Raw genomic sequence first — 12,758 nt, forward strand, 5'->3', positions numbered from 1 at the left:
GCATCTGGTGAAAGGGGCGGGGGGGAGGGGTCGCAGAAGAAAATGGTTATCTCAGAAAATGTAATCATCATAAAGTCAACGAGCCGTGCTGGGTACACAGCACGTCGGGGCAGGGGTGGTGCTGGCGGCATTTAGAGCAGGAAAAAAACGCAGCGTTCTGAGGCAAGTGCCACCGGTAAAACGTACAGATGATCTACACACTCCTTATTTTTGTTTCTGGAAGGGGTTGGAGAGAGAGATTGTCCCCTCACAAAAACCAGCAATAAAGCCGTGTGTGGGGGACCAAGGGGTGTGAAACGAGGATGAAACGAGGGCGGAATGGCGCGGTGATTAGGCAAGGGTGATTAAGAAGGAGCCATCAATCCCGGGCTTAGGTGCCTCACTGAGCGCTAAGCCATTAGGTGAAGCACTTCCGAAAAAAAGCCTTCCACGTTCTCTTCCCCGGCGCTCCCTCGACGTCAGAGGTCGGGAACAAATGAGTCAGTCTGCATTTTTTCCTTTTCATTTTCTTCTTCTTTTTTTTTTTTTTAAGTGGAGACAGGTTCCTCTCCAGGGATCGGATGGCTCCGTGACACCTGGGATCTGCTGTAATTGTGACTTTAATGTGATTCAAACTCATGACAAAGGCCGCCCTTCGGGGTGTATTGACCTCTGAAGACGGATGAGGATTCTTTTTTTTTCAATGTCAACTTTGTTCAAATATTGCGGGGCCTCCGCATGAGAAAAGATAAAAAAAAAGAATAGGGGAAAAAAGTAAAAAAATGGCTCTTTAATACTCTGTGAGATGAGGACAAATTCATGAGCGCTGTCTCGCAAGACTTTTCATTTTTCTTAAGAATGACTCACAAAGGTTCAGTTTTGATATCACTGGCGTCCTCTTGGGGTGATGGCGGAAATCATCGTATATGCTTTAAAAAAGGTCCATAGTGAATAACTCTCCCCCGAGTGAGACGTCAACATAGTTGTTCAATTTGGGTTCATCTCTGCTCGCTGGCCACGCCCCACCGTCGCAGCTTGAAATGACAGCAGACACAGTTTCTCATGTGGTTCTGGGGAACAAGTGTGGCACCATTTTATTTTTTTTTTTCGTTCCATAACAAAAGAAGGCGAAATAAACTCTTCCAGCAGGTGAACATTTGCGCTGTTCTTTGTAACGGCACAATCCTCCCTGGATTATAAAAAACAAAACAAAAAAAAAACATACATATTTTTTTCTACTTCCCAACCAAACAGTCAAAGTGTTGTAGTTGGAAAAACACAAGAATCAAACAGTTATGCAACAATTTCTCTCTAAGGAAATGTCTGTGTCAGAGGGTGTTTCAAAAGTGTCTATCTATCTATCTATCTATCTATCTATCTATCTATCTATCTATCTATCTATCTATCTATCTTATGTTATCTACTCTTTTCTTAAATGACATTCAACAAGGAGGTATACAAAAATGATCCAGTAGTATGTACAATCATGTAGATTTCTGTCATCATAAACAAATGGATTTTGAAAATTAAAGAGGATATTCCTCTTCTCATCTGTATAACTTGTAACGTTTTGGCATCTAAAATTACTTAAACTAGATCAGGCAACCCTACTTTATGAAACTTGTCAATTTGTCTCTTGCTATTGAACAGCAAGAGACTTAGTCTATTGCTCAAGTCTATTGAGTCTATTGCTCTCAAGGCTGATTAAGTAACGACGTTATCCATCAAGTCCTAAAGAAACTGAACAAATATATATGATAAAAGACATCCCTCAAGAAAGTCTATTTATATAGAGTTCGTACTTCCATCCATTGGAAAAAGCAACTTCCGCTTTTAGAGACGTTCATTCGTCCATTTGAGGCGCTGTTGGAGCTAATAATCTAATAACTACCATTAATGTAATACAGTAGGAGCAACTTGGAGAAGACAACTGGAACATGACAGGACCCAGGCAGATTAGTGATTGGGGCGTGGCTGACCCATGCAAGAACCGTGAGAGGTTCCGACCCTGGCTGTAATTATATCCCCCTCGATAACATAATTTTGCGCCAGCGCCTGGGAACACTCCCAGGTTGCGTCTGTGGAAAAGCAGTTGCAATGCTTTATATGTCCACTAGGAGATGCAGTGGTTCAAAACATAGAGCAACTTGCATATATGGGATATTCCTGTGTTTATGTAATGAAAAATATCCATGTTTTGGAACGGAACATATGTGACCCACCACAGAGTTTAGGCACATTTGGTGGCTTTTGACTTTTTTTGCAGTCTTGAAAGTGAAGAATCAGCTTCAAAACAAGGTGTCACTTGTGCAAATCAAGCAAATATTTTTAAAGCCAACAGAGCCGCATGGCTACTTGTCACGTGGCCACTTGACACCCTGATGAATGGGGCAATCTCTGCATGCATCGACACACATCTCTGCATGCATCAACACCTTTTGTTTTCTAAAAAATTTTGTATTTAACAGTAAGAATATATATGTTTTATAAAAGTTGAATTATTTAGGATTTTCAAAGTGCTGAAAACACAACAAAATGAAGAGTCTATCAATAATGAGTCTCTGTATATCAGCCTCAGTGTGGCATTTAATATATATATGTGCGTATGCCAAATATCTTCAAAGTTGTTGTAGTTATTATGTAGGCTAACCCCAACCCCACCCCAGCTACACTCTGAGAGCCTGTTTGGGTCTCTTTTCATTTTCTTTTCGCCACTGGCTGCATTTGCATGTTAAACTTGAGAATCTTGTCCATTGCTACTTGTTCATAATCTGCCATCATCAACCTCAACTGACTTCATCACATTATCAACTTCTTCCGTCGTAACAACAATGGGCGTATTGTCGGTCTCCTCCAGTGATTCTTGAAAATATTTGAGGTGTCTTGGAATGTGTGGCGTCCCAAGACAGTACCCATTGTATTAGATAATTATTAACAGACGTGCCAAGGGTCTCGAGAGAGAGAGAGAGCCCATTGTCAGGGGTCCCGGTGATAAGGGAGGTGAAATGTGAACGGTGACCTATGTAGGGGAATCAGATGGTCAACATTGTCTCTGGTTAAGCATAAAAGCACCTGCTCGAGAATCCATCCGGCTCGGTTCTCTCCTAGACGTCCATGGAAAGTCTGGTTTGATGCTGTTCTTTTGTAATAAACCTATTACTTTACTCAAGTCAGCATAAGTGGGTACTCCTTCTTCATCAACACATCAAATTAATCAAGAAACTACATATTCCCTTTCATCGTCACATTCAGGTTGAAATCCGCTGTTTGAAATGTTCTCCAAGTCCAGGATTACGCCGATATCAGATTCAGCATCGCTGTCGGAGAGCTGACTATTGTTATAAGAATTTTATGTCTATGTTTTAATGTACTTTTCACATGAACTTTTGTACAAGGTATGTGTACTTTGCTTTTCTTATAAAGGCTAAATAGAGTTCATTCTGTGCCATAATGTGAAGAGGAGAAAGGCAACATGTCTCGACAATCAGGCGTCGCGACATCTGCTGACCGACATCTCAATGACTCGTCAGTTTCGCCACGCCTAGAACACTGTATAAAAAACTCAGATGTCCAGTGAAAATCGAGCACTTCCTCTGTGGCACTCTGTTGTGTTGTTACACTGAAACTGCTCCTCTTATACAGGATTAAATACTGTATTAACATAAATTATGTCTCTGATTTCCTCTGTAACCATTAGTCGGTCCACAAATAAAGTTTAAAACAATTTAACTTTTACAACTATAATTGCCGAAAATGAAGTCCAGTATGCGCTGCTTACACTGACTTAGCTTTATCGCACTGGTCAGATTAAGGTCTGCGATATGATTTAGATCCGCAACACGCTTCTCATAATCCATAACAACACAATCAAAGTTTTCACAGAGAAGTGAAACACAATCCTGGTCTTGTTTATGGAAGTGACGTCAGCATCACTTCTTTGTTGGTACAGTATACACCCCCTACACAATAATGTTTCCTTGTGTGTGTAAAAGTAGTACGATTTAAAGGTTGGACTCTATCAAAAGAGTTTCACATTGTGACTTCACATCACATGGAATATGAAGGAATGATCTTCACCTGAATGGTTGCTTTAAAAAAAATGATCATTCCGCGTTGTTCAGCGTCTTGGTAAGAGAAGTGTGTTTCCCCATGTAATCTAACGGGAATATTTTACTCCACAGTTGAACATTTTTCTACTATTTATAAATTGAAACTCCGTTTTGAAAATACACTGCGAGATTAAAAAAAAAAAAACACAAAGGAACGAGTCTGGAAAAATCTAATTTTCCTTTTCCTGCGGGTTTTGCTATACATATCTGATTTTTAAAGAACAAATGGTTTGAAAGAATGAATGAAAGAGTGTTTTTTTGGCACAACCCAGATTTGCCAGATTGGCACAACCCAGCACAATTGAATTTGTTCTGAAATAGAGTATGACCACTGAGTTCGAAAAATCTCGAGTAACAGAGTAGTTGAGTAGTTGCAATGAATGAGAAGCTCAATAGGTGCTTCTGGCCTCGATGCCAGAGCACCTGTGGGCTCAGGACGATGTAGGCCTAATGGCTTGATCTACCCCACTACAGGTACATCCAAAATATTCATACAGGCCAAGCAAACCGCAGAACCCTTTAAAATGGGAGGCTGAGATTGGCATTGCACCCATTTTTCACTCGCTGTTATACCATGCCCCACTTCCCCATGTAACACACCCATACAAGACGGATGGGGTGAATTGGCGATTTGCACAAGTCCTACGGGGGGTAAATGATGCTGTCCATTGCCGCACCCCGGTGGTCCCTAATCCCACTACCATACTGGCCCAAGTACCCGGCGATGCAAAGGGGCTTATTGTGATCGATTTGGAAACCGCGTCCTTTAGTATACAGTGTATTTGTAGTGGATGAGACGTCTCAGCAGTGGTTTGCGTTCACATATAAAGGTAAATGTTACATCTGGAGCCGCATGAACCAGGGGTACGCGGAGTCCCCTGCAGTGCGGCATTAGGCAAAGACCTTGATGGTTTCACGTTCAAACAAGGCAGCACACTAATCCAATATGTCGTGGATTTATTAATATGCTCCCTAACCAGCAAGCCTGAGATGCAGACACAGTATTATTTCTAAAATATCTTGTTAAAATGGCCACAAAGTAAGCAAGTCAAAATTATAAATAACCTGTTCAGAAGTGACATATTTAGGCGATTCTAAAAATACCTCCTACCCACACTAAGAAACAGTTAATGTAATATCTAGGGTGCACCTTCTACTGCAGGAGCTGAATAACTGACTATGCAAGACTGACACAGCCCCTTTCAGGATATGGCCCACAGTCATGGCCCAAGGGGCCAGGATGAAGTAGGATGGACTGACGACGCAGTTTAAGGACCTGAAAAAGGGCCCTAGTCATGGCGCCGACATTGGGTTTACCAAAGCCAGACTAACCATACACTTTGACTGTGGATGAGAAGGGGGGGGGGGGGGGTTATGTTACTGGGGGTTTATAATACTCTCAACGAATAGATGCAGTAGCACAAGCTCTGCCAGGCTGTATGCGCTCTGTTGCAGCTACAGCAGCAGCAGTCACAGTATCCGCTAGACTTTTGGCCTACAGCCCCCTGGGGCTAGTAGTTCTGCATGCGGTAGCAACCATATTACTTCAACAAAAAACAACCCATCTGCATCCGGCCAGACAGCTCCACTATTCTTACATACTTTAACTTCCTCATATCACCCTTGAACAGTGTACAGTGTTAAATCCTGCCACCCTTAAGAGGAGGATGGAGAACCACATGACTGTGCGGCGGTGATTTCAGAACAGTCATTGCCCCTGCCAGACTTACTGGCAACACCCCTCACCAACAGTGATCATATCTGGTATGTGGATGGCTCGACCTCCTGAAACCCAGACACAGGGAAGGCGGAAAAAGGCTACGCAATAGACCATGATAATGGGCTGGTAGAATCCACCATCTATCCATCGCTTCCCAAACTACCTGATTTTGGATTACGGATTTCGGATTATTTGCACTGTGATATCCTTACTCTTTCCTGGCTTTGACCCTCGCCTGAACTGTCTTTTCGGATTTTGGAACATGGACTCTTTGGCTAGCATTCGGCTAACGCTAGCTAGCCTGTTAGCATAGCATATTGCTAACTATGCCGGCATCGATCCCTACCTCCACGGATTGTGGGAACTGTTTGCGCCTGGTCGACAGACTCAGTGCTCTAGAGAAGTCGGTCTTCAAAGACATCCACAGCCTGCGTGAGGACGTGAAGAAGAAGGATCAACTGTTTGTGCGTCTGACCTGCTGCTGTCCCTCGGAACTCCTCTGCTGCTGGACCTCCATCCATGCTCATTGTCGGCTCCTCCATGGTTCGACACATCCCCCTGCCTGCGGCTAAAACCATCTGCACCTGGGTGCTCTCGTCCAGGATATAGACTCCAGAATCCCACAGCTGCTGGATCAAAACCCGTCTGCCTCCACTGTTCCTATCCATGTCGGAACCAACGACCTCAGGAACAAACAATCTGTCCTTCAGCTACACACATGGCACAAGGGATACTGCTGCTCCCTCAACGTACCGTTTGTGAAAAACTTCGGCACCTTCTTGAACCGTCCAAATGTGTTCAGACATGATGGAGTTCATCCAAATTTCATGGATCACGCCTCCTCGCCTTAACCATGGAACTTACGCTGAAATCTTCTGTTCACTGCTGATGGTGAGTCCAATCCACTCTGACATTAATGACTGTCACTCTGCCCTACAAATTCCTGTACTTATAAACCATAGACCGAAATTACGTAACTTACCTGTAACATACAAGAATCGAAACAATTTACTACCGATTCGGACTCAAACTCTCAGTACCCCGCAAAGTCATCCACCCAGAACAATAAAAATGTCTCTATCAAACGTATGGTCACTAACTAACAAGTCATTTTTAGTTAATAAGCTTATAAGTACTCATAACCTGGATTTTGCTCTATTAACGGCTGGATAGAAATGGCTCAGTTGCACTCAGTGAGACAGGACCTCCAAATTTCAAGTTCATCCAAACCACTAGAGCTCACCAGAGAGGCGGTGGAATAGCTGTTGTCTTTCCCTGATATCTATACCTGCAAGGAAATCCTCCTTAAGAATTCATGTCTTTTGAACACCTTGCTATATCTATAAACTGCAGTGCCCCAATTTTAATCATCGCTATCGGCCACCAAAATCTAAATGTGGCTTTCTTAATGAATTCTCTGAGCTACTGTCCAAGATCTCCACTGATTATGATTGTGTAATTATCTCAGGTTATTTTAATATTCATGTTGACAATCAAACAGACCCAGATGCTCAACACTTCATGAGCCTATTTGGACATTTGACCTCACTCAGCATGTTTCTGGACCCACCCACAATAAGGGGCATACTCTGGACTTAGTCATATCAAAAGGACTAAATATCACTGTACCCTATGTCATGGATGTTGCTATTTCAGATCACTGTTGCATTTTCTTTGACGTGTCTGCTCTTCCTGTACAACAGAGGGGTCTCCGAACAATTAAAAAAACGTATCATTAACAATACCAACCATTGAGACGTTGAGAGAATTGTAAATGAGTTACCGCTGTTCAAGGCATCATCAACTGATAATCCTGTGAACAATTTAAACTCCAAAATACAAAATATCATTGATAAGATTGCACCTGTTAAAACTAAAAACACAGAAAAACAAAAAAAAACCCTGAAGAAATGGAGCAGTTATTAGGCAGCTTACGAGAGAGTGTCGCCAGCAGAACGAAAATGGAGAATGACAAATCTTCAGTTTCTTCACTGTGATCGATTTATTAATCCACCATCAACAACCCTGTCAGAGATGCTCTCCACTGAAAAATGTGAGGAGTTTGCTACATTCTTCAGTAACAAAATTATAGCTATTAGACAGAATATTAATGCCTCAACATCCAGAAATGAATCTACCCTTCAGTTCCCCAGTAATATGACTGCTCCCATGCTGCTCATTTCATCCCCTTGGACATAAAAAGACTGAACGATATTGTTGGTCAGCTCAGTTCTTCCACATGCTTCCTGGACCCCCTCCCTACCACATTTTTTAAAACAGTAGGTATTAGAAATTTTAAACGGCTCTCTTCAATCAGGTATATTCCCTGCAGCATTTAAAACAGCTGTCATTAAACCAGTCCTGAAGAAGAGAAATCTTGATGCAACAGTTATTGCCAACTACAGGCCCATTCCTCAGCAAAATACTTGAAAAAACAGTTTACTTTCAGCTTAACAACTATCTAACCTCAAAAAGCCTTTTAGACACCTATCAATCTGGCTTTCAACCTCACCATTGCACAGAAACAGCACTTATTAAAGTTCTGAACGATCTACACATAAACACTGATGCAAAAAAACAATCTGTTCTTCTGCTGCTGGATCTCAGTGCTGCCTTCGACACTGTTGACCATCAGATTTTATTAGCGAATTACAAAAATGGGTTGGCCTATCTGGCACGGTGCTAAATTGGTTCAAAACCTACCTACAGGACAGACAGTTCTTCGGGTCCATTGGAGATTCTGACAAAGTGGATATTGTATGTGGAGTGCCCCAAGGTTCGATTCTGGGACCATTATTGTTTAACCTCTATATGCTTCCACTGGCACATATTGTAAAGAAAAACAAAATAAATTACCATTACTTGCAAAAGATACACAACTGTACATATCCCTATCTCCTGATGACCTACTCCCCATACACTCCCTCACTCAGTGTAATTATGATATTAATGCATGGATGTCAAAGAACTTTTTACAACTGAACAAAGACAAAACAAAGGCTCAAAAGGTTCAAAGGCTCAGAGACAGAAAATTGCAGCTCATCTCAGTTCTCTGTCCCTGGAGAGCAAGAATGAAGCCAAAAATCTGGGTGTGATCATAGACGGCGATCAAAATTTTAAGAGCCATATAAATCTAATCACAAAATCAGCATTCTACCATTTATAGGCGATAGTGGCGCCGCCCCTAGCGGTCGCCTGCGCCGGCGCTCCGGTTACTTTCTTACTCTTTAGTATTTTTTTCCTTTTTTTATCACAATGTTCGCCAGAAAAACATCAACAATTAACTCATACGGCCGCGATGCACTCATGGATATAAAAATTTCCCTAAACGAACAACTTTGGGACTTTTTATCCGTAGGAGCAGAGTGGCCGGCGGAAATCCTACGCGGGAACACTCGCAACAACAACTACAACAACAAAAATGGAGTCGCTGTTCCACGAGCCGGCCCACGGAGGAAGCACCGAGGTAAACGAGGCGGCATTCGGGTCAGAATGAGGACGCAACCTTACCGTCCACCTCTGCCAAGCATCCTTCTTGCTAACGTCCAGTCCCTGGAGAACAAGATGGATGAACTTCGAGCGAGGATTCAATTCCAGCGTGACACGAGGAACTGTTGCGTCCTCTGCCTGACGGAAACATGGCTGACCCCACTGGTGCCGGATGAAGCCATACGTCCAGCCGAGGCCTTCTCCGTGTTCCGCGGCGACAGAACGGGAGAGTCGGGGAAATCCAAAGGTGGAGGCGTCTGCCTAATGGTAAACAACCGCTGGTGTAATGCCAACAACACCAAATTCCTCTCCCACTCCTGCTCGCCGAACCTGGAACAGCTGACCATACTATGCCGTCCATTTTATCTCCCCCGGGAATTCAGCACGGTCATCATTACAGCCGTTTATATCCCACCGCAAGCGGACACCGACGCAGCTCTGTCGGTTCTGTACGATGTGTTGTGCGGATTTCAGAACAGACATCCCGACGCGGCCGTGGTGGTGACTGGGGACTTTAACAGGGCCAACCTGAAAAAAGTTCTGCCGAATTTCCACCAACACATCACGTGTGCCACCAGGGGAGACAGAACTCTGGACCATTGTTACACTCCTTACAAGAACGGATACAAGCCCGTGTCGCTTCCTGCTTTCGGGAAATCAGATCACGCCGCGATCTCGCTGCTTCCTGTTTACAGGCCTCTGATCGCGCGGGATCTGGTGATGACGAGGGAAGTGAAGCGGTGGACGTACCAATCAGAGGCTGCGCTTCAGGACGCTCTGACTGACGTAGACTGGGACATGTTCCAAGCAAGTTCAAGTGACGTCAGCGAGTTTACGGAGGTTGTAGTGAGTTTTGTGGCTACGCTCGCGGATGAAATTGTTCCCACGGTGAAAGTTCGGATATTTCCAAACCAGAAACCATGGGTTGATAAATCCATCCGCTGCGCTCTGAATGCGCGCACGGCCGCTTACAACGACGGTCTTGTATCTGGTAACATGGACAACTACAAAGCGGCGTCGTATAATCTGCGGAGGGCGGTGAGAGACGCCAAACGGACGTACAGAGACACCGTGGAGCTGCAGATGGAGCGGGGGGACACAAGACGCTTGTGGGAGGGGCTGCGAACAATAACAAACTACAAGAGCAGCTCCTCCCCAGCCATGAGTGTGGACGCCTCCCTGGCCAACCAACTGAACTCCTTTTATGCGCGGTTCGAGTCTGGCAGCACCGCTAGTTGCCGGCTAATTGGAGTTACACCGCTGGGGATGAGCGCGCACTCTCAGTGTCCGTGCACGAGGTCAGGAGGGCTTTGATGCGGGTGAACACCAGGAAAGCTGCGGGCCCAGATGGCATATCTGGGCGAGTACTGAAGACCTGTGCTAACCAGCTAGCTCCGGTGTTCACCACAATATTCAACATCTCCCTGGCTGAATCAGTGGTCCCATCCTGTTTCAAGAGGTCCACCGTCGTTCCTGTCCCGAAGATCGCCTCTCCAACCTGCCTGACTGACTACCGTCCGGTGGCCCTCACCTCGGTGGTCATGAAGTGTTTCGAGAGGCTGATTAAGGATTACATCTGCGTTCGCGTACCGGCAGAACAGATCCACGGATGACGCGGTCTCCCAGGTACTGCACACCACGCTCACGCACCTGGATGGCCAGAAGGGGGCCTATGTGAGAATGCTGTTCATTGATTATAGTTCAGCTTTCAACACCATAGTTCCCACCAGACTGGCTGCCAAGTTGTTGGAGCTCGGATTGAATGCTCTGCTGTGCACCTGGATCCTGGACTTCCTCACAGGCCGCCCCCAGGTGGTCAGGTCTGGGGAAGTACATGTCAAGCTCCCTCACCCTGAATACAGGATCCCCCCAGGGTTGCGTCCTCAGCCCCCTACTGTACTCCCTGTACACACATGACTGTGTGGCCAGGTCCAGCTCCAACACCATCATCAAGTTTGCTGACGACACCGTGGTCGTGGGCCTGATCACCGACTGCGATGAGAAGGCCTACCGCGAGGAGGTGGCTGACCTGTCACTCTGGTGCCAGGACAACAGCCTACACCTGAACGTCAGCAAAACCAAGGAGCTGATTGTGGACTTTAGGCGTGGATCACAATCGAGGACGCACGCGCCCTTGTGGATTAATGGGACTTCTGACGATAGGTTGAGCAGCTTCAGATATCTGGGAGTCCACATCACAGAGGACTTAACATGGACTGTTCACACAGACACTCTGGTGAGAAAGGCGAGGCAGCGTCTCTACCACCTCAGGCAGCTGAGGAAATGCCGGGTCTCGGTGAGGATCCTCAAGTCCTTCTACTCTGGAGCAGTGGAGAGCATCCTGACAGGCAACATCACTGCCTGGTTTGGGAACTGTACTGCTCAGGACAGGCGGGCCCTGCAGAGGGTGCGTTCAGCTGAACGTACCACTGGAACTACCCTCCCCCCCTTGCAGGAGTTATACACCAGGAGGTGTAGTAGCAGAGCCCGTAGGATCATGAAGGATCCTCATCACCCCAACAACGGACTGTTTCAGCTGCTGCGGTCAGGCAAGCGCCTCCGCAGTCACGCAGCGAGAACAGAGAGACTGAGACGGAGTTTCTTCCCTCAAGCCATCAGAACTGTCAACGCTGACCTCACCAGGGGTCCTAACTGAGCCATGCACTAGGCTCCACTACCTACTGTACTGTATGTAGCATACTGTACCGCATACTGTATCACTGTTCAGGGTTGTTCGTGATGCCGTATTGCTGCGCCGTACTGTTGTATACTGTGCTGTATTATCCCAAACACTACCTCACACTATTCACATTCACATGCCACTTTAATTCACATGCCACTTTAAATGCACATATCTGTATATACATAGGCATATTCCTTCAACCTATTCCATTTTATTTTAATTTATTTTTTATTGTATTTTATTCTATATATTTTTTATCTTATTCTATAAGTATTCCACTTACTGTATTACGTTTTAGGAGTCAGTTAGTCGGTCTATTAGAAAGGAATTTTCTACTTTTTATTTTATTTTATTTTTGTACTTTTTCCTAGGACTTATTGTGTGCTATCACCGGGTGCGTTGCATTACATTTCACTGCATATATGTATGGAAGTATGTATATGTATGTGACAAATAAAAATCTTGAATCTTGAATCTCGAATCTTGAATCTTTAAAAAAACATTTCAAAATTAAGAGGCTTCCTGTCAAAAGCAGCCTCCGAAAAATTAATCCATGCATTCATAACGAGTAGATTGGACTACTGTAATGGCTTATTCACTAGCCTCCCGAAATCAGCTGTGCAGCGGCTACAGTTAATCGAAAATGCGGCTGCAGGCGTTCTCACTGGGACAAAAAAGTTTGAACATATCACACCTGTTCTTAGATCTCTACATTGGCTCCCTGTCAAAACTAGAATTGATTTTAAGATTCTGCTACGTGTAAATAAAGCTATAAATG

Source organism: Zeus faber (genome assembly GCF_960531495.2).
Source record: "Zeus faber genome assembly, chromosome: 1".
Taxonomy (NCBI): domain Eukaryota; kingdom Metazoa; phylum Chordata; class Actinopteri; order Zeiformes; family Zeidae; genus Zeus; species Zeus faber.